Source organism: Notamacropus eugenii, chromosome 1, assembly GCF_028372415.1.
Source record: "Notamacropus eugenii isolate mMacEug1 chromosome 1, mMacEug1.pri_v2, whole genome shotgun sequence".
In the NCBI taxonomy this organism is placed as follows: Eukaryota; Metazoa; Chordata; class Mammalia; order Diprotodontia; family Macropodidae; genus Notamacropus; species Notamacropus eugenii.
In genome coordinates, this window is record NC_092872.1 from 230,571,977 (window position 1) to 230,596,020 (window position 24,044).

The window sequence follows — 24,044 nt, forward strand, 5'->3', positions numbered from 1 at the left end:
CCTGCCCACCCTCATATAAAGAATGACCAACTATTGCCTTTTTACTCCTAGACTCACACAGTGCATTTTTCCAGGGCCCTGAACAGATAAGTATTTATTAAGCACCTACTGTGTGCCAGACAGTGCTGGGGATGTAAAGACAAAAAAGACAGTCCCTGCCTTCAGGAGGGCTCGTAGTCTAAGGATGGTGACATTATTAAGTATGTATCCAGGTAGTAAGTAGCACAGATGCCTGTACATAAATACAAGCTAATTTGGGTCTTGAGGGGGGAGAGGCACCAAGTATTTGTAGAATTATATCATACTCAGTCATAGCTCAGTCACTGAATATTATTTAGCTGTTATTAGTCATGCTCCTGGCCGGTGGTTTTGGATAAAGCCTGGACAAGGTTCTGAAAGGCCCCTCTTCTCCTTTCCCCACCCACCACCTCCTCTTTTCTGAGGTTTACTCAACTGCCCTTTGACTTCCTCTCAGATTCTGGGAGCAGAGACTGAGAAGAGACTCTCTGAGTCTGCATTCTCTGATAAGCTGGCAGATGTGGGAATCTCCCTTAGCATTTATGTAACAGTGGAAATTTCTGTTCTTGGTGTTCTTCCAAGGACAGTTGGGAGGTTTTATAGGTAAGAAAAATTGAGCTCTCAGCAAGTAATTTTTAAAATGGAAAACTTCCGGTGTAAAGTCTTTGAGCTAAAGATGTACCAAGCTTTGAGAAAATAACAACTGATGTGTAGCATTTTGTGGTTAGAAAGCACTTCATATGACGAGGTGATCACATTCTCTGCTAGGAGCCAGTGTGGGGCAGTGAGAAGGGTGCTAGATTTGGAGTCTGAGGACCCGAGTTCAACTCTTGGCTACACTATGAACTACCTAAGGGATCTTGGTAAGTCACTTATAATCTCTGGGAATCAATATGTTCATTAGTAAAAAAAAAAAAAAGGGGGGGGGGCACTGGAGCAGATGACTTTTTGGTCACTTCCCACGCTAAAATCTATGATCACAAGATTTGGACTCAGCTCTTGATTCCATCAACACTGATTCGGACCTTCGCTGAGTGTCGGTGGACAGGTCACTGCCATTTTCTACACCTTTATCTCATTTGTAAAATGAAAGGGGTCATTTGCAAATGAACTCTAAAGTTCCTTTCAGCTCTACAGCAACAATCCTTTCATTAGGCATTAGCTTCCCTACCTTGTCCCATCTCTCCCTTTTCTTTTTTTCCTCTCAGAAAAGTGATGTTTTCCCCTAACTCAGTCGTTTTTCGGTCACGTTCAACTCTTTGTAACCCCATTTGGGGTTTTCTTGGTAGAAGTACTACAGTGGTTTGCCGTTTCTTTTTCCAGCTCATTTTACAGATGAGGAAACTAAGGCAAACAGTGTTAAGTGACTTGCCCAGTGACACAGCTGTTAAGTGTCTGAGGCTGGATTTGAATTTAGGTCTTCCTGACTCCAGGTCCAGCATTCTATTCACTGGGACATGTAGCTGCCTCCCTAGCTCATGGCTATGACTGTTTTTAAATTTTATTGTTGCCTTTTGTTTTCTACATCACAAACATTTCTGTATATCCAGCTAGCCCCCCACTTATCCCCCAAAGAACCTTCTCAAAAAACAAATAAAAACACTTAAACTTAGCCAAATGACACAGTTACTGAGTCTGATAGTGTATGAAGCATGATGTAGCAGCCTTAATCCCCCACCTGAAGAGTTTTTTTAAAGAGATTATTTAGTATCTAAGTTAATCACTTACCAGATGTTTATTTGAGTGTCTGTTGTGCCCTCAGCTCTGTACTAGGTATTGTAAGGATTCAAAGAGAAATAAGACTTGTCCCTGCCCTGAAGGAGCTTGTAACCTCATTGGGAGACAATTATTCTCTAATAGCTTGCACTTCTGTCTTAAGTGCTAGGCTGTAAGAGCATATACAGAGTGTTTTGGGGTGAGGAGGGGCGGGGGAATATTAGTGGTTTAAAGAGGAGAGAGAGACAGAGACAGAGAGACAGAGACTGAGACACACACACACACACACACACACACACACACACACACACACACACACACACACAGGGAGAGAGAGAGAGAAGGGGGGGTGGGTGGGTGACAGAGAGCCCGAGACAGACCCAGAAATGGAAATCAGCTTGTGCTAAGATGATGTTGAACGACCCTCATGGAGAAGGTGGCCCTTGCAGATTGGGCATGTGAACATTCTGGGCAGGGAAAATTGCAGGAGCAAAAGTTTAGAGGGGAGAAATAAGCATGTTTCCTAGGGGTGGAGGGAGACTTTGGGAGGCCAGTGGAGACAGGAAGATGCTGTGTATTTTGATAAAGACTGGAGTTGGGGGTTGGGTGGGGGTGGAGAGCGGAAGCGGGCACGGAAGGGGCAGACAGGACCTGCACACACTAGGACAAAGAACAATGGGGGCCACTGAGACAGAAGAGCTGTAAGCTCGAGGTGACTTGAGGCCGGATTCAGGGAGGGCAGATTCCCTGGCATTTCTGGGTGGCGGGACCCTGCTGCCCTGCTGCTGGAGTCAAGCCTAAGCCACCTTACCTGGCCTTCTCTCTGCTAGCTCTCCTATCACCACCCCCCCCCGCCCTCCCCATATCCTCCCCTCCCCTCTCCCCCCCTCCCCACTCCCTCTCCCCAGCCCCACCAGGATGCTTAGGGCACAGCGCTGACGGATCTGTCTCTCTCCGCCTCGCAGACACAACATTTGAATAAAATATCTTGTTTATCGCGGGGGGAAGATTGTGCCTCAAGGAGGAGAATTAATGCGCGGCCTCCATACTCTGTGGCCAATTTGTGCAATCGGATGGGATCACATTTATTTCTTGCTCAATTGATACAGGGGGAGGCTATTTAGCATTTTAAGTTTGCAGATAATTGAAGGAAAATAACCACAATAATGAAATCACTGCTGGATCACATTCTGATACGTGACAAATCAATTCATTTATGATACCTTCTTTGTCACACTGAGCCGTTTTCTTGCTCAGTGGAAGCCTCTTAAATTAATAAAAACTGTTAAATCCATAAAATCCTATGTAGCAAATAGCACATCTTAGCAAAAGTTTGAATCATTAAAGGAATAAAACTGATAAATGCTAGCTGGGGATTGTCTGCCAAGAGGGCCCTGCTTTTAAGAAGGATACAATATACTGGAAATCAGCATCGATATATCCTCACTATATATAGCAGGTTGGGAGGTGTGTGTGTGTGTGTGTGTGTGTGTGTGTGTGTGTTGGGGGGAGATGGTGAATGGGATTATTTGCATATTACAGACAGAGAAAGCCTGATGCATTCAAAGCAGTTCTGAACCTGGCATGCTGTTTCAGCAATGATTTGTGGTACTTTGGCTTTTAAAATAAATTATGATTTAATATGGAAAAAAAGTACTTTATTAAGCCCCCATCTCATTTGACTTTGCCCAGTTGAGACTTTTGAAAACAGTCGCCCTCTGTCTAAAAAGGTAACAAATATAGGAGCCTTTAAAATTACATAATAACACCTTAATTTGTATGTCCCTGTCTAATAGAGTATCTGCCTAATAGAGTGACAGGCACATAATAGGTCTTTTATAAATGCTTCCCCCCTTCATTCATTCATTCACATTGCATTCCCCTTATAGAGTCTGGTCAAACTGTTCTCAGTCCAAATTCCCAACAATTGTTCATCTCCTTTTTTTCATGTCTGTCATTTCCATATTACATATGAGTAAACTGAGGCCCACAGAAATGAAGTGATTACCCCAGAGTCACACTGGCAGACTATTGTGGGTTGTTTGTTTTATTTGTCATTATTAATATAGAGTGAAACCAGTGTTCCTAAGGGGGTAACATGTAGACAACAGTGGACCAGGCTGCCAGACTCTGAAGACCTGCAAAGGGGGCTATGGGAACCAGGAGAGAGAAAATACAGCATGGCATATTGGTTAAAGAACCGGGTTCAAATACCATCTCTCATACCAACTGGTTTATGACCTAGAATCAGTCAATTTAACCTCTCACTGTCTCAGTTTTCTAAGGTTGTAACATTTCATTGTGGGGTGGCTTACAAAAAAATCAAATACACCACCTTACTGGGAGACTTTGGGCAATCTATGCCAGCTCTCTGGGCCTTACTTTCTTCTTTTGTGAAATGAAAGGGTTTTACAACATAATCTCTAAAGTTTTCAGTACTTTCTATAATTCCATGATCTACTTTGGGACAGGGTACATTTGTCTCTCCTGTGTGGGTAGTGGGTATTAATGTGAGTAATTCCCAAAGACACTGATGATTCATGCATAAATTCTTTAAACCCCTTACCCCTACCCTCAAGTCTTTAGAGCCTCCATCTTTGAATTTCACCCAGCAGGCCCATCCTGTGTACCCTAACACTTGAGCCCCTTCCTTGTCTAGATAAAAGTAATTTTATGGATGTGACATGAGAGATACAAGCATGAGCCTGGTGAGGGACTATTTGTCTGTCATCTGAGGACCAAGGCCTGGCCTTGTTAAGTTTGGACAGGCTTATCACCAGAAGGCTGGCAAGCAGGTGATTGATTATTTCAGCCACAGCAAGTCATGAAGACCATCTATTAAGGAATGGTAGGGCTGTGATCTGCATTGGTGGAGGGAGTCCTCATGATGAAATCTCAGATCTTTGGCATGAACAAGAAAACATGAGCAATGATATTTGAGGGTGACTTTGGAGGACATTGACTGTACAATGGTTTGGAAGCTGCTAGACAGGCTTAGACCCTAGGAAGCTTAAGAGGAATTGACAAAAGAGAACTCGTAGGCTAGATATGAATGAGTTTTTAATATGACAAATGGAAGGAGGGTGATGGAGGGATAACAGAGGAAATTAAGAAGAAATGGTTGCAGGGGAGAAGGAATGGATTTGACCAAGAAGGTGACCAGAATGATTAAGGGTTAGAAAACTATAATGGAAATACTTGAGTTTGGAGCCTGAAGAAAATGGGAGGGGAGGGGGAAATGAAAGCTAGAACTAGGGGATGGAACCAGGAGTAATGAATGGATGCTACAAAGAGATGGATTTTCCCTCAATACATGAAAGAGCTTTCTAATGATCAGAACTGTGCAGTAATGAAATGGGATGACTTTCATTCATCTAGCTCATTAAACAAATACCTATTAAATACTCACCATGGGCAAAATAAGAGGTAGTGGATGGAATGCTGAGCTTTGATTCATGAAAATCTGGATTCAAATCCCACTTCTGCAAGACATGATTGCAAGTTAGATGATTCATGTGAAATTTTTTGCAAACTTTAAAGGGATATTGAAATACACACATATATGTGTAAACTTTAATGGGATATATAAATACATACAAACTTCTTCATGTGTGCAAACTTTAGAAGGATATATTCACACATACATATTTATACACATGTACATACATACACACAAATATATGTGTGTGCGTGTGTATATTGTTAGTCATTGTTAGTCCCAGAGGATACAAGGATGAACATGGCACAGACCTTGCTCTGAAGAAAGCACAAATTTAAGCTGGTGTGTATGTGTGTGTGTGGGGGGTGGGGGGTGGGGGTGGGGAGAGGAAGTTGGTTGATCACAACCAACATTAACTTTTGGAGCAGAACACCTTCCTTCTTCTATGTTTCTCAACCCAATTTCCTGAAGTATCTCTTAAGGTCACAGGAAATCAGAAAGACTTGAGTTCTCCTCTGAAGTGAACACTTTAAAGGTTTTGTTCTCCCCTATCTCAGGGATACCCATGATATAATGGAGTGTGAACTCATAGAGAGTGCAAAGGAGAGGTGCAGACAAAGTGCAATAAGGAGGAATTTGAAGCAAGAGTGATGCTTTTCACCTAAGGGAGATGGGGAAGGATTCATGGAAAGAAACAGTAAGTTCCTGAGCTGGGCTTTGAAGGAAGGGAGGGATTTCAATAAATGGAGACTTGGTAAAGTCCATTCCCAGCATGGCAAATGGTCTGAGTAAAAAGTGTGATGATACAAAAGGGCACAAGAATGGGGAACAAAGTTGTCCACTCTGGTTGGGAGGTAGTGTATTTGAAAAGGAGTATATAAAATAGGACTGGAAAGATAAATTGGGTCCATTTCAGAGAAGGCCCTGAATTCCAGGAAAAGGAGTGGATGTTTTTAAAGGACAACTACCTGAATATTGCTATAATAATACAAGTAAATTGTTAAGTGAATAAAGATCCAAGGTAATTTTTCACATTCTTGGCACTTGCTATCAGAGGCATGATGGAAGCAGAAAGGAATCTATTCATTCCAACTTAAATAATAAGTTGGACTGTAGGAACAACTGCTACATGGGACAAAGATTATCAGAAAAGAAATATTGATCTGAAGGACTCTGCTCTGCTGACTGGGTATGCCTGTGGATCTGACTAACGAAAGAGTTGACAATGTACTGCTTAGAGTCAGTCTGTTGTGTCTAAAACAATGTCAGAGAGAGAAGACATTCCATCAGAAGAAAAAGAAGGCTCAAATGCTCAGTGGAAAGGATAAGAAGCACATTAATAGATGCTGGCTGCAATTCTGAGAAGCAGCAACAAATGTCTACTTCAGTGGCAGAGAAGAATGATAATGATATTGGGAGAGAGGAACAGAAGGGAGACACAGTGACTTATTAGGATACTGAGTCATAAGAAATGTTCCAGTTGGGTCTCAGCTCTGTAACTGAGAGTTATTTGTGAGAACATTCCTCTTCTACTGGCAGAATAATGGTCTGTGAGGATTTGTAGTCTTTTCAATACATGGATTTTCCCCTTTCTATTTGAAGTGCTATACTGTTGTATAAAATACCTTTTGATATAATGTATTATTTGGTTCAGTCTTGCATAGAGATATGTATCAGAATGGGGTGTCAGAGACTTAGCTGTGGATTGAAATATATGCTGACCTAAATAGGACCCCAAATCTGGGAAAAAGTGACAGGTTTCAATGTACAGATTATTACTAAATAATATATTCTTAGACAATGAGAACTGCTGAAAATTTGGGGGTAGAAGAGTGATGTGATGACAGGGATACATTAGGAAGATATTTCATCAAAGAATATGAAGGATAGATGGGTAGGAGGGGCAACCAGACCAAAGGCAAGAAGGTGAAGGATAAGACCATTACAATAATCTAGGTGAAAATAAATGGGGGATTAAATCAGAGTGAATGCTATAAGAGTGAAAATGAGATAGTGAGAAAAGAGCTCTGTTTCAAAATTTGGCTTGAACTTGTGTTTTCATTGTTTTGGGGAACTTATGGCAAGAAACTCCCTCTATCAATGTAGACCAGCACCTTCTCTCAATTGTATGTTCTTAGAGAGTTGGCTGGGGGTAATGAGGAGTTAGGAGTTAACTAGAGCTCGAATCTTCTTGATTTGAAGACTATCTTCCTAACCACCATGCCACACTGACATAAGAATGACAATGGGTAGAATAGATAGCATGTGGCAACTGACTGAATGTAGGAACTAGGGAAGAAGGGTGCGTTAAAGTTAAAAAATAGTTAAAGACTTGTATCATGATGAATTTTTTGTTAATAGAAATGTTCATCCAGGCCCAATTCATTCCTTACCCCTGTTCTGAGAATGAGAAATTGGACTAGATGACACTTAAGGATTCAGGATCTATGTAGTAAGATGGACAAAGCAGTTGATAGAGACTATGAAAGGGATTGAATAAGTCAATCCAGGAAAAGAGGGAAAAAATCTTTCCTGGAAATTACCTAGGGAGAAAAAAAACAACTTTATCAAAGAATTTGGGGTACAGAATGTAGGGGAACAAACAACCAGCTCCAGAATTGGATACCCTCAGAGATCACAATTTGAGTTGCATCTGGAGGGTTATACTTGGTTGAAGAAGTCAATTCAGAGATAAGGGGGAAAAAAGTCTTTCCTGGAATTACCTAGGGAAAATTAAAAAAAAAAACTTTAATGAAAGATTCTGGGTACAGAATCTAGGGAAACAAACAACCAACTCTGGAGTTAGATGCCCTCAGAGATTGCAATTTGAGTTTCATCTGGAGGGTTGTACTTGGAGCCCTGACAGAAAGAGTCTGGTTTCATCAGGACATGGACTTTTTCAGTTCCAACTTGTTTCATGCCCAGGCTGGCTGGATTGAGTCTTAGTCACAGAATCTGCCTGGCACAGCTCAGCATATAAGTCAGGTAAATTACTAATGCTTGATTTAGGCCATCTGTGTATGTAGGGTATATTTGAAATTCCTTGCACTCTTATAAATTCTGCACCTTGCACTCTGGTACAATACCTCTTATATTCTGACTATTAATGGAGAGTGTTAAGATTGAATGGAAGACTTGAATGGAAGGTCATTGAGGAGCAAAGGTTCAAGAAAGGACAAATGAGCTGGGTCCAAGGTCCAAAGTTCAATGTTCCATGATCAAAGATTAGGAATTCATTTCTTATTCCCAGGAGTCACTTTGGGAAGGCATTACAAAGATTTCCAACACTGAGTAATCATCACCAGAGACAGAGGAATTGATTTCAGTCATGGAGGGTGAGACATTGAGTTCTCAGGCCAGATCTAAAGGATGCATCATCCCTCCTCAGTTCTACACTGTGTCTTTCCAGCAGAACTTCATAGGACTAAACAGACTGCACAAGATCATTGGGGAGAACATGTTGTATGGACTCCCTCCCCAGATGTACAGCACCCAGGCCACACAAAATATCAAAAGAGATGGGAGGGAAAGCAAGACAGTAGTGATCCTTCATCTTCTTCTCCTCCCTTTTCTCCTCTTCTTTTTCTCCTTCCTCTAAGGGAGATTCTTTATCCTCTAGACAATTTTGTAATGCTCCCCTCACCCTGCTCTCCACCATGGTCTCCTGAATTAGTTCAATGGTTTTCCCAAATGTAGGGGTGAGGGGATGCCAGTCTGAGTCAGGAGGCAGGATGGAAGTCACCACAACCCAAATTTTAGACATAGAACTATTGGGGCCAGTCCCAGTAAGTATGAGGCTGGGTACGATTAGGGAGAAGGGATCTGTTATAGAGTCCCTACTGCTATTTGTATGAGATTGTTTCTTCTTTTATTCTTATTGCAGGTGAAGGTCTATTTCTTGTTGTTTGGAGGCAATGGGGGGGGGGGAGCAGAGATTGAGAAGCAACTACTCATTTGTCTATTTTCTACAAGCTTTGATCTTTCTGGAAGGTTCTCTGAACTTTTTCTTCCATTCCCTTTCTCACTAAATTACACATGCTACACTGTGGCTTTTTAAGGAAGGGTGGATCTGACCAAGGTACACCAGCATTAATAAGCAATACAAAATTAGTTCAAATACTTGCGCCTGCACAAAACAAAGCCAATGCAGCCAAGATTAGAAGGGAAGTAGAAAGCTGGGAGACAATTTTTACAGCCAGTGTCTCTGATAAAGATGTCATTTCTAAAATAAATAGAGAACTGTGTTGAATTTATAAGAATACAAAACATCCCCCAATTAACATATGGTCAAAGAATATGAACAGGCAATTTTTAAAGAAAGAAATTAAAGCTAACTATAGTCATATGAAAAAATGCTCTAAATCACTACTGACTAGAGAAATGCCGGTCAAAACAACTCTGAGGTACCACATGACACCTATCAGATTGGCTAACATAACAAAATAGGAAAATGATAAATCTTGGAGAAGATGTGGGAAAATAGGAACACTAATGCATTGATGGTGGAGTTGTGAACTGACCCAACCATTCTGGAGAGCAATTTGGAACTACACCCAAAAGGCTATAAAATTGTGCATACTCTTTGACCCATCAATACCATTTCTAGGTCTGTATCCCAAAGAAATCATAAAAACAGGAGAAGGACCCAAATGTACAAAAATATTTATAGCAGCTCTTTTTGTGGTGGCAAAGAATTGGAAATTGAGGGGATATCCATCAATTGGGGAATGACTGAACAAGTTGTGGTACATGAATGTGATGGAATACTGTCGTGCTATAAGAAATGATGAGCAGGCAGACTTCAGAAAAACCTGGGAAGACTTACATGAACTGATTCTGAGTGAAAAAAGCAGAACCAGGAGAACATTGTAACAACCACATTGTGCCATGACTGACTTTGATAGACTTAGCACTTCTCAGGAAGGCAAGGACCTAAGACAACTCTAAAAGACTCACAATGCTATCCACATCCAGAGAAAGAATTTTGGAGTCTGAATGAAGATGGAAGCATACTATTTGCCCTCCTTTTCTTTTGTCATTTTGTTTTGTTTCTTCTTTCTCATGGTTCCTCCCATTAGTTCTAATTTTTCTTTCCATCCTGACTATTGTGAAAATATGTTTAATATTAATGTATAAGTAGAGCCTATATCAGATTGTGTATCTTTTTGGGGAGGGGGTAGGAGAAGGAGAGGGAGAAAATTTAAAACTCAAAATCTTATGGAAGTGAATGTTGAAAACTAAAAATAAACAAATTATTTATATTAAAAAATAAATGATTACTTGTTCCTTTCCTGTATCAGGTATGGTGTACTTATGCAAAAGGAAGAGTCCATTTGTCTCTTCCAAATGGAAGGGTTACTTATGCTGGTTATTCCCAAGGATGTTAATAATAATAATTCAGATTCATATACTACTTTAAAGTTTACTTAATTCTTCACAATAATCTTGTGAAATATTTAGTACAAAGGTTATTCCCCCCATTTTACAGATGAAGAAACAGCTCTGAGAGGGTAAGGGACTTCTTTGGGCTTACTTGGTCAGTGTCATATGTTGACTGAAATTCACATATGGTGTTGATGCTCCAGCTCCCTGAAACGATGCTGCCTTTCTAATAGCTTTGCATCCAAAATCTCAGATTCCCCATTCCTACAGTGCAGCCTGCTGCATCAGTAGGAAGCATTTAATTGTAAAGTAAATGCAGTCTTTTTGTTGTAGGAGGGAGAGAAATGACCAGCCATTAAAGTGGAGAGTTTTCTGTTTGGGCATAACTCAGATTGAGTGAATGGTTTCATCTTGGAGCATTTGAATCTCTCCTCTGTTGAAGGAGATGGAAACCCTTGGGGTACGTGTAGGGGCTTCAAGAACTGGAACCTTAGTATAACTCTGATCTATTAACCCATTTTTATGATCAATCTTGAAAGCTCCTTCCTAGCATTGTCCTAGGCAAGCCATGCTTGGAGAGCAAGTGTTGAAATTCTCTCATCCAAATGAACTGATAGTATCATCTTTCTGTGTTTTGTTCTTTACCCCCCTCCTCCCTTCCCTTGTTTTTCAAACATAGTTGAAGGAGCAGAGACTCCTACAAGGCGTTCCAGAGAGGCAAACTCTATAGGGATCATGCTTTCCCTTTAAATGGAGGAGGCTTGATTTGCTTTTTCCTTAGTAGGCTAGATGAGGCTAGTTCTCTGGCTTCCCCCAGCTTCTCAGGTTCTAGGGATTTAAAATCTGTAGTTACCTTCTCTGCCTCTTCATCTCTCAGGTGTGGACATGACCCACCTTAGAGTCTTGTTTCTGGGATTCATATTTGGGACTCAAAAAGTATTTACCCTGAACTCCTCATATGCAAGTTGCCTGAAAGGCATTTATTTGCATACTAATTCTTCCTTCTGGGTCTCAGGTGAATGAAACAGGAATCACCAAAGTATTTGTATTATCTCATACTGTGTTCTTCACTATTGAGGCAGTCTAAGTATCTTACCTAGTGCCAGCCAACCTTCCATGCCCCATCTGTTCCATGTCACATATCTTCCATGAATTCCTTCTTGATCACCTCAGACTACACTCATTTCTCCTTGCCATAAACTTCTACCCAGAGTGGGAAACCTGCAGCCTCAGCCTTGAGGCTACAGGTCCCCCACTCCTGTTATACTCAGGGTCTATGTCCCATAATTTCTTTCTTGATTCTTTCCTGGGATCTCCATTTTTAGAATGTGCCCAGGTCAACCAGGTCACTCTCTTATTCTTCTCCTGCCTTTGATCTTATATTTCCAGACTTACCTACCTTATACCTTATGTGGGTACCTTCTGTTCCCCCATCCTACCCCACCCCCTGACCCTGATTTTTAGCTTTTTAAAATCTATTGTCTTTCTCCATCAGAATGTAAGCTCTCCTAGGGCAGTTGCTGTTTTTTGTTATGTTTTTATTTGTATTTTCAGTCCTTAAGACCGTGCCTGGCACATAAGTGAGTGCTTAATAAATACTTGCTGACATGATTACACAATCATGCATTCCTCTGTCTCATGACTAATAATAGCTCACACTTATCTAGTTGTACTGCATCTCTCAGAACTGAAACCCTGGGCTTACACAGACCCAAGTTCAATCTTGGGGAGCTCCTCCAGCATTTCATATTCTTTAAGACTCATGTCCCCATTCAGAGACAACCTTCCTTCTCTTTGGGAACTTCAACATTTGGTTTATTTTAGCTCTCCTAATTCCACTCCTGAAAGCAAAGAGCTAACTAATAGGAAGCATTTACAAAGGCTGTGTTTATTTAGGCTGGTAATGATCAGAGAAGGGACTGCCCTCCAAGTGCATTTAGCACAGAATAGTTATGTAATCACTTAACATAATACACACGTAATAGTCACATATACACACAATATAGGCACGTCATATTTAGATGTTCACTTCCCATGTATATGTTTGTATGTCACACATATGTTTATATATGCATATGCATATATACACACATATATCTCTACATCTACATATATATGTGTGTATGTATGTATTTTTATCAACCCAGGTTAAGTACCATTTCTTACCCTCCTACTCACAGAACGATAGATTTTTCAGGCTCAACGAAAGACTTAGGAAAACAAGAGGAAAAGTCCAAGTAGTCTGCATGTATGCTCATGGGAAATATCAGTGCTGACCCCTTGTCTGCCACACATCTCTTCCATTTGAACTCAAGCATTTCTCCTCCTCCTCCTCCTCCATCGTCATCATCATCATCATCATCATCATCATCATCATCATCATCATCTTCTTCTTCTTCTCCTTCTTCTTCTTCTTCTTCTTCTTCTTCTTCTTCTTCTTCTTCTTCTTCTTCTCCTTCTTCTTCATCCCCATCTTGCTCAGGTTGGAAGCTGATGGGCTCCTCACAGCCCTGATCCCACTTCAGATTGCAATAGAAGCTTTAACTTGCTTCATTTATAATCTGGATGGTTTTGTGCCTCCTTGGGTGGTCTGGTGACTCCCTGACCCCAAGGGCTCATCATACTGATGACAAACTTAGTGCGAACCCCCAATCACCACAGGCCTCTATAGTTTAGAACTTGCAGACTCAGGAGGTCCACATCCTCAGCCTCCCAGGTCACCAGGATTGCAGTCTTGACTCAGGCAGGCACTGTTCTTGTGGCTTCTACCATCATTTGCCCTGCCCAGTACAGCTCCATTGCATTGCCCTTGGGAAGCCTGGCCCACATTGGAAGTCTTATCCTTCTCTATATCAATGAAATCTCTCACTTGGCCACCATTATTTCTGCTGTTATCTCCCAAGAGGTTTTTTTTTTTTTTGTCTTCTTCCCATCTCTGCTCCATTCTTTTCTCTAACCCACATGTGTCTTCCACACACAGAATTGTGGGAAAGTCAGTTCTTCTTCAGAAGGCTGGGCTCCTCTCCTGACCAGTACACGTTTGAAAGGAACAGCTAAATGAAGGGTCTCACAGGCCTTTCTGTCTATGCCCACTAGCAGGCATAGAAAGTACTTTGCTTATAACAATGCTGTAAAGTAGGTGATAAAATATTATCTCTGACACTGATAGAATCCTTTAAGATTTACAAAGGGCTTTACAGACATGACCTCTTCTGCTTTTCTTGATAACTGTGTGAAGTAGCTAACCATTTTACAGATAATGGGGACTGAGGCTCAGTAAACTGGCTACAACCACATAGGTAGTAATTGATAGAGGTAATATTTGAACCCATTTCTCTTTCAGATGCAAGTTCAGGGATATTTTTGCCAGATTATTCTTTTGTAGGGATTGTTACTTGAGGCTTATTATAATGCTATTGATTTTGACCAAAGAGGCCCTTAAACATCATTTAATCTATAATCCCTTCAGATAAAAACAAAACAAAATAAAAAACCCTAACCAATTTCTAGAGAGAGTAAATAACTTTTCTAAGGCCACACAATTAGTAGGAAACAGAACTGGGGATCAAACCTAGGATTCTCTGACCCCCAAACCAACGTTCTCTCACTTATTGCAAACTTGCTTGTGGAAACACAGCTAGCAAGCATCAGAGGCAGGATCTGAACCTAGGACTCATGATTGCAGGTTTGCCACAATTTCCATTGCTTTGAGAGAAGGCTGAGTTCTCTTCTCTCTCCCTGGACTTGAGAGTTCCCCAGGCTCCTCCTCATCCCCCAACCCAACCATGTGTACTGAACCCAGAGAGTCTATTTGGGCTCTGGATTTAGTGCCATCCTCTAGAGTGATTCGTATTTGGGGAAGTGTTGTTGACTAGACCTGACTCAGACCAATTTGATAATTCAAGTTCAGGACTGGCACTAAATGAGACACTCAGAGACTATCATGCTGGGCCTGGAGTCAGGAAGACTCGAGTTCAAGTCTGGTTTCAGACAATTACTGTCTGTGTGATTCTGGGCAAGTCACTTAACTGCTGCTTGCCCCAATTTCCTCAGTTGTAAAATGGGGATAATATTAGCACCTACTTTCCAAGGTTGTTGTGAAGATTAAATGAGATACTTTTTCTAAAGTGCTTTCCAACTTTAAAGTGCTATATACATGCTATTATTATGATCATGATGACGATGATTATGGTTATCAAACATAGTATGGAAAGGATGCCAGCAAGGATACAGCACAGAGTGTGCAGCTTCCCTACCCCTGTATTTGCTATGACTGCATGCTAGTTAGAAGCATGCAACAGGCCCAAGGGAGGGGTTCTATACTCCTTTGGAGCCGGCTTTTGTACTTAGGCTACCATAAAGCTGTGTCGATGTTTTGAATTTTACACCCATGGGTCAATGAAGTCTAGAGAATGATTTGAATACCTTCTAAGAAAAATTGCCCTAGACTTTGTGGAATAGGTATTACTCCTATGATGAAAAGCAATTAAGAATAAACTTGATCAAATTCCTAAGTTTAAAATTCTACTTATCAATCAATGGACAAACATTTATTATTATTTGTTCATTTACTCTGTATCAGGCATTATAATAAGCTTGGGGATATAAAAAAGGCAAAATGATATTATGGTCTTTTTATGGTAACAAATACTAGAAACAAAGGAAATTACTTGATTTCAAATGAAATTTCAGGTGGAGAATAGATTAGTATAAATTTAAAAAGATCATATTGCATCATAAGCAAGGATGAAAGGACAGATTTAGAGAAGCCTGCGAGAGTTTGGATAAAATGATGAAGTGAGAAAATCAGGAAAAAAAATATGAAAATGACTGCAACACCTAGGAAAGACTTTGCAGCTTTGACCAAAGGAATGACCAGTCATTTTGGGAAGACTGTGATGAGCCATGCTTTCCCATCTCTTGGAGGTGGGTGGAGGGAGAGGTGATGGACTAATGTTCAGGAGGAGACACATATTTTCAGACATGACCTATGTGTGACTTTGTTTTGTTTGACTCTGCTTATTAATTAGGAGGGAGGGCTTTTCCTTTTGGCAGGGAGAGTTGTGGGGGTGGGAGGGTAGTGGAAGAATAGTGATTAGTGATGCCAGAAAAAGGAGGAAAGAAAGAAAAGCATCAATGAATCATTGAAATAGAACCACACAGCTGAGAGTGGAAGGAGATACAGACAAGCAGGATACTGTTGATACTATTGTGTTAAACTTAATATAGACTTTAAAAAAATTCAAGTTCTACATAGTAGGGATTCATGGTTTCTCATACAATCCTTTTTTCCTGTTCTCCTTTGCATATGGAAAAGTTTGCATTTGCTGATATTTGTCAAATCTATAATAAGAAAAAGGAAACAAAAAGATTCTGTGTATCTGGCTGATATGTTTTTGAATGTCTACATGGGAAAAGAGAGGATTTAGATGTGTAAGTAATCTTAATTAAAGTTATGTCAACTACCCAGAAAGTATTTATTTATTTTTAATTAAATTATTTTATTTGCTTTCAGCGTTCGACAATCACTTCCATATATCTTAGATCTTTTCCTTCTTCTTCCCCCTAATTCTCCCCCTCTTCCCCACTCCCTCTGTGAGACGGCATACAATCTTATATGGGTTCTACATGTACTTTCCTATTAAATACATGTTGCATAGAAGAATTAAAATGAATGGGAGAAACCATAAAATAAAACAAAACAAAACATAATACAAAAGAAAATGGTCTGTTTCTATCTGTGATCCAGATCCATAGTTCTTTCTCTGGATGTGGAAGGCATTTTGCCTTGAGTCCATTGGAAATTTTTTAAGTCCATGCATTTCAAGGAAGTACTAAGTCTACCAGAAAAAATTCCTTGTACACTGTGGTTGTTGTGTACAAAGTTCTCTTGGTTTTGCTCCTTTCACTCAGTATCAGTTCATGTAAGTCTTTCCAGTCTTCCAGAGACTGGTCTTCCTATTATTGTTTCTCATAGCACAATAGTATTCCATTACATTCATATACTCCAACTTGTTCAACCATTCCCCAGCTGATGGATATCTCCTTGATTTCCAGGATGCATTCATTAACTGCCTATGATGTACTAAGTGTTTGGGACACAAAGAGAAAAAACCCCCACATCTCTAAACAAACCAAAAAAAAAAAAATCTAACAAAAACAAAACAAAAAATCTCAAAACAAAGAAACAAAGCTCATCTTGTCTCTGTCCCTAAGGATCTCACAGTCTAATGAGGGAGACAGCATGCAGACAGCTTTGTACAGACAGGCTACATGGAGGATATATTAGTGATAACAGAGAAGAGGAGCTAGAATCAAGGGTCTGGGATGTTACTGAAATCAAATGTCAATACTTGGACTCCCTGGGAGTGTATACAAGTAGTTCATGATAGAGGAGAAGTGATTTTCTCAGTCACATTGTTAGTTAGTGATTGAATAAAAAGCCTGCCTCCTTTGACCCTTTATCCAGTGACAATTTTTAACTCCACTTTGGTGAACACACTTATCAATACGGGTCATCTATCCATTAGCGCCAATCAGAAGCCATCTAGGTTTTCTCCTCTTGAAAGAACTTTGCTCCTGAATCACCACACAGCTTTCACCCAGTGTGCTGGAGGTCTGTCTTCTGTTAACTCAGATCATATTTTTGTGGGGATCAGTGTGGCATTCAGCCCACCCATCCATTATTTCTTGTTCTTGCTGTATGACCTGTCCAACTCCTTTTGTATTGACTCATAAGGTTGGATTTTTGTTTTGTTTCTCTGTTTTCTGCATGGAAATGGGATTATGTGATTTGCCCAAGGTCACCCAGCTAGTAAGTATCAAGTGTCTGAGGCCAGATTTCAACTGAGGTTCTCCTGACTCCAGGGTTGGTGCTCTATCCACTATGCCACCATGCTGCTGCTTTGATGAATTTTTAAAAATTTTATACCAATCCTTGTATGTAAATCACTGCTGTTAATATGATGCAGTATTCTATATTTACTGATTGTGGAATAAGTAAATCACTGACATTCCAAACTCTCAGGATGTGAGTTTAAATCCCAGTTCTGCCACTTACTACTTCAGTGACCTTGGGCAAGTCACATAACTTCTCCCAGCCTCAGTTTCTCCATCTGTAAAATGGGAATAATAATTATAATAATGATAATAGCACCCACTAATAGTAGAACTTCACAGGGTTGTTGTAAGGATCAAAGAAAAACATGTAAGTAAGGTAATTTGCAAGCCTGAAATAGACATATAAATATTATTATTATCAGGCACTATGCTAAGTGGTTTATGAATATCTCATTTGATTCTCATAACAATCCTGGGAAGTAGATACTACTCTTATCCTCATTTAACAGTTGAGAAAACTGAGGTAAACAGGTTAAGTGACTTGCACAAGGTCATACATCTAGTAAGTATCTGAGATATGAACTCAGGTCTTCCTAATTCTAGGGCCAGAACTCTATCTACTTTGTCACCTAGCTGCTATACTATTAACAATGTTCTTGTATTACTATATAAGAATATATAATACTATGTCCTACTAATAGTTTAATACTATACCATAATATATAATACTATTAATATATCATACATTATACTATTTGTATGTTATATTACACATACTATAATTTAATGTTATGTTGTGTTATATATCAATATGTAATTACTTATAATAATAGGACCTTGAGCGAATCACATACATTTTGTGGGTTGCAGTTTTCTGACTTACACAATGAGGGGTTTGGATTAGATGACCTTTAAGGTTCATTTTAACTTGAGATCATGAGCCTATGGTCCTAAGGAAGGTTACTGTCAATTTTCCAGTAATGCTAAATAACAATACTTTATATTTGTAGAGCCCCTTCAAGGATCCTTTTCGATCTGAGGGTGGGAAGTGACCAGGAATTATGTAGAAAATGCGACTCCCACCCGATCTTTTGAAGAAGAGTTAAAACTGTCTTGGCATCTTCACCTGCTGCCCCTCCCCCACCTTTTGTCAAGAGAGGAGGGAGGTCAGAGGCTGCACATAATGAGACACGTGGACAACGCTACCTGACAATCTTTCACATTCAAAAAAAAAAGCTTCAAGAGTTTTTTTTTTTTTGACAGCATGAAATGAGACTAAAATGTTAGCGTTAATTGCCAGTCAGTGCTATATTACCAGCCCCACAATCCAAATCAATTATGAGGATTTGCACCGGTTGTGAGACAAAAAAGATCCTAGAAGGCTGTCAAGCCGAGGGTGTCATTACTTAATGCTGATATGACTGCTCGAGGTTCTGCCTAGAACAATGTGCAAGTCACAACCACCCACTTCAAGGACGCAAGTGAAATTGGCACAATTGGAATGTTGAAAAGAGGCTGACAGGTGTACCGCCAAACACCAGTGTCTGCCTGAAAGATGTGCTTCCCACTCTGGGATTGAGGCTGGCTGCTTTAGGAGAGAAAACACACACACACACACACACACACACACACACACACACAGACAGGCAGCACTATGAAATAAATAGGTAATACCTTTGTGTTTTGGCATAGTGCTTGTCAAAAGCGAAATTGACTTAACTTGACTTCTCTCTTCCCACCCTCTGCCCTTAAGAAACCTGAATTTTGAAGGATTTTTTGTTTTTGTTTCATTTTTTGCAAAACAACTTAAAAAAATCTGCTTTCCTTCATAGGAAGGTTTTTATAGTCACAGAATTTTACAACTAGAAAGGGTCTTAAAGATGATAGTTAATGAATTTAGAGCTAGGAGGATCTATTAAGGTCATCTATTCTAATTCTAGCATTTACAGAGGAGAAACTGAGGCACAACAAAATTAAATGACTTTCCCAAGACCCTGATTTCAGGTCCAGTGGTCTTCTGAGAGCACCTGGCTGTCACCTAATTCAACCCACTGCCTTTGTTCCTATGTCTTTGTCCTCAGGGAGAAGGGTAAGAACCATGGTAGTTTTGATTAGGCATCTTCCTTAGTTTTGACTGAGGGTTGGTGGGACTTGGTGCCATGAGGTTCATGGCTGATGTGGGAGGGAGGGGTGGTGCAAAGGAACACTGTCTGAGTCCATAGAGGGCCAGATGTCAGGGTGGGTCTTATAAGTAGGCAGAGGGTGGCTACTAACTTAACAAATATAAAGTTTGGGAAGAAGGCTAGAGGCAAGAGGTGTGTCCATTCAGTATCTTGGGAGAAAGTAGTCTGAAACCACCAGTGGGAGCCAAGAGCAAAGTCGAATCAATAGTCTGAGTCAAGATTAAAAATCAAATCAAGGAAAAGGGTCTTGAGTTCAAGAAATGAGAATCTCACAATTTGTTCTCTCTCAGCAACTTGAGCATCCCTGATGATTTTTAAGACAAAATGTTGGGATTAGCTTTATTTCTCATTTTCTTAGACTTTACTTCAATGGTTCCATGATTTCTTTAGCCTAGGTTACTCCTCCTCTGGTGCAGATTGCAACCAATACATGTTCTCTCAAAGTCTGTGATATCTGTCCGTGTCTTTCTGGAAATCATCCACAAAGAGCTTTCCTAGCATACTTGTCCTTTCTCTTTTCTTTTCATTATTTCACAGATACTGGTGCAACCTTTGAGTTGTCCATCTGTTATCCCTCACTCTTGCTACATGACTGGTTTATAGAGAGAAAGTCAATATAGGATGTGATTGATGTCTTCCAGTAGTATATGTAAGCATTGGTCAGTGTGCAGAAATTGTGTATTTCCAGATAAAGAAAATGAGAAAGGCTTAGTTGATCTACATAAAGAAACCTGGAGATCTAGGATACCTGGGTTCTGGTCCTGGCTCTAGTTTTCCTATTTTTGTTATTCAGTCTTTTTAGTCATGTCCAGCTCTCTGTGACTCCATTTGGGGTTTTCTTGGCAGAGATACTAGAGCAATTTGCCATTTCCTTCTCCAGCTCATCTTATAGATGAGCAAACTGAGGCAAACAGGATTAAATGAGTCCCCCAAGATCTCACAGCTAGTAAGTGTCTGAGCTAGTAAGTATCAGATTCGAACTCAGTAAGATAGGTCTTCATGACTCCAGGCCCCAAACCCTATCTACTGTGCCACATAGCTGCCTTACTGTTCCTTCTACACCAGCACTGACATTGCTGAGAGACTCTCAGGGAAAAATTTTCAGAGTTGGTTGAAGAGTATCAGTATGCAGTTGTCAATACACAATTACTATTTCTCAGAAAATGGGCTGCTAGGCTCTAGGGCACAAATCTAGAACTGAAAGGGACTTCAGAAGTCATTTAGGTCAACCCTGAGATTTTATTGATTTGGGAATTGACACCCAGAGAGATCAAATAATTAGCCCAACGTACCACAGTAAGAGCCTGAGCTAGGATTCAAACCCAGGTCCTCTGGCTCCAAATCCAACTCTCCTCCTACTAGACCATACTGCTAGGATTTAAGATTATCTCTGACCTACAGAAAACCCAAGAACTGATAGATTAGGTGGGACTCAAACTATATCCTCTAGTTAGAACTTTAGATCTGACCTAGGGTAGGTAAGCCATAACGGTCAACCTCTACCAGACTTCCTTAGAAGCTGTGATAGTGGTGGTGGTAGTAGTGGTGGTGAAATTACATAACCACAGAATTTTAGAGTTGGAAGGGACTTCAGTGCTCACCAAGTGCAATAGATTTCTGAAAAAAGAATCTAACCCTTAGGAGCAAGCACAATGTGTTCTGTTGATTCAATATACCCCAAGTAGAGTCTGGGAGTGAAACTTCTTCAGCTGATGTTGGAATGGTGGGCCTCATTTCCCCATTTCAGAGCATGATTGCTTTTTGTGTTCCTACAGCACGTTGAAGAAAAGGCCTTTTGATTGGATACTGAACCAAAGCCAGGTGTGAATCAAAAGGCACTAAATTGCCCAGTTCAGCTCTCCCTGGCTACCTTTGAATGAGGAGGCTGAAATGTTGGAAGCCTTAAGTTGGGAAGAGATGTTCAAGACTTGATCTCCTTACCATTATCATTTAACCCAGGAACTCATAACCTTACTGTTGCTTCTGTTTCCTGTTTGTCTTCCTTCCTTTGGTACAGAGCCTTGTGAGAAAGAAGGGCTGACCTCTTAGTGCCCAGGCAGCTCTTGAAAATAAAGCTAGAACTGTAGCTGATCTGCATTGGTGAATGTAATATTAATGGGATTTAAGATCTTCCCCACCCGTTAATAGGCCTCACATGGAGCTCATTAAAGGAAGCTTGTTTAGGGGAGGTTTACTTGTAAGAAGGTTTTCACACTTTTTGCTAATTTCTAATTAGGCACTGAATCATGAGGATTGTGATGCCTTCCGGCTCTGAGAAGTGTGTATATACTCTGAGAAGTGTGTATATACTCTGAGTTGGCATTTTACTTTGGGGGTTTGCTTATGAGGACCTTGTGATTCCCTGGTTGAAACTCCGAGTAGCTGTATATTCAGACCCATCCCTCCACCCCGACTGCTCAGATGTAAAGTGTATAGCAATATTTCTTTGATTCACAAAGTAGAGTGCTGTCTGTTGGTCTTTATTTCTCTGCTTATATTTTCTCTGTTTGTATTTTCTCTGAAGTTCAGGGTGCTAACTTCCCCTGAACTAGTGAATGTAAGTAAAAAAGATTGTTGACCTCTTAAAAACTGCTTTCCTTTAAGAAAATCATATCCAAAAACCTGTGTTAGCAGGTCATCCTGGATATGCTAGAATGCTTACTGTTGCAGTGCAGAGTTTCATCATGGGACATTCCACACAGCAATGAAATCATAGGTCTAGGCAAAAAATCGTTAGGAACTTTCTTCTTTGTGGCATCTGCTGTAGTCCTACCCTGTTGTTTATATTCTTATCAATATCCTGTCTCCTTCTCCATAACTATTTTAGGCCTTTTGGGCTTTCCTGAAGTCCCAAGCCACACTCCTATCCACCACATAACTTACCCTTCCACTTCACTAAAAAGATTGGCCATTCACTGTGAGCTCTCTTAGCTTACCTCCTGCATTCTTCAGAATTTCTCAGCATCATTGATCATCTGCCTCCATCTTTTCAGTCACAGAAAAGAAGTCTCCTTACTGCTTCCACTCAAGCTAATCTTTCTACCCATGACATTGATGAATGTTTCCAGTCCTTCAGGACTTTGTTCCAGCAATCACTCCTGCTCTCTCATGCCTATTCAGTAGCCCCACTGGCATCTTCCTCTCTGCCTCTACACATGCTTAGGTCTACCCCATCCTAAGAAACCATCCCTTGACTCTTCTGTCCCATCTAGATACTGTCTTGTCTCAATTCTTTCTATCCCTATAGACTTCTTCAGAACTATAATTAGCTATGATTATGTTAGCATAGTCAATCCTGGAATGGAAACCCTTCTAGGACTTGTTATATAACCTTTGCTGCTAAACTTTTTGAGAAAGTCAGGGACACCTGATGTCACCACTCACACTCTCCCTGACATTTTGCACTCCAGCTTCCTTCCACCTGCACCATGCTAATGAAATTGCTCTCTTTGTGTTCTCCAAATGACCTCACAACTTGTAGACCCAAAGACATGGGCTGAAAGGGTCCCTTGAGGCCATTCAGTCCAACCCCTTCTTTTAATTTTTGATTAAAATCTTATATTATGCCCCATTCCATGATTCCTCATCCTTCTCAGGTAAAAAAATTAAGGAAAATTAATAACATAGTGACCTCATCTGAAAATGCATGCTACATTCCATATCTGTAGTACTCCATCTCCATTTTTTGTTTTTCCAATGAACTGAAACCTTTCTTCTCTTCCCATTGCCTATTCTATTAAAAAAGAGAGAAAAGTGAACTCCTTTCAATAAATATTCATAGTCAAGCAAATTCCACCATTGGTTATAGATAAATACACATATGTTATCATATGTGACATATAAATTATCTCTCTATCTCTGTTCCTGTGTGTGTATATGTATACATACATTTTTTTCTCATTCTTCACCCTAAATGTCTCCTCTCTTTCAGGAGGTGGATCATATGTTTCATCACTGGTCCTCAGAAACCATACAATTCTGAAGGTGATTTGAAATTACACAAAAAATTACCCAACAGTGTATGGGTCTTTGACCCAACTATATCACTGCTAGGTGTATACCTAAAAGAAAAATATGAAATAGGAAAAGTTCCATATGTACAAAAATATTTTATTAACTTTTTTTTTGTGTGTGTACTCACAACCCTGTGCCCTGCCCTCCTCCCTCCCCTCTCCCTGGAAATTAAAAGTGAATTTATCAGTGGGGAAGGGCTGAATAAATTGTGGCATGGGATATAAATTGTGTGATAAGATACTATTGTGCTTTAAGAAATTAGAAAACAAATAATTCCAAAAAGACATAGAAGGACCTATATGAACTAATACAGAGTGAAGTCAACAGAACTGGGACAGTCATTTACACAATACCATCAAAATTATTAAAATGAATAATTTTGAACACTCATATAAATGGATGAAGCATGAAATGAGCAGAACCAGGAGAGCGACTAATGAAGCAACACTGTA

The 24,044-nt window shown here is 40.1% G+C and overlaps 1 long non-coding RNA gene across 3 annotated transcripts in view; it reads left to right on the forward strand.

Moving 5' to 3' along the window:
- The first annotated feature begins 473 nt into the window (after positions 1 to 473).
- Positions 474 to 24,044, forward strand: part of LOC140517127 (uncharacterized) — a 191,456-nt gene continuing 167,885 nt past the window's right edge. For 2 of the 3 annotated variants that reach the window (XR_011971483.1, XR_011971482.1), the window contains exons 1-2: positions 474 to 621; positions 787 to 881. This is a non-coding gene — a long non-coding RNA (uncharacterized lncRNA). The remainder of the gene's footprint in view (positions 622 to 786; positions 882 to 24,044) is intronic. The other variant, XR_011971484.1, reaches the window with a different exon arrangement.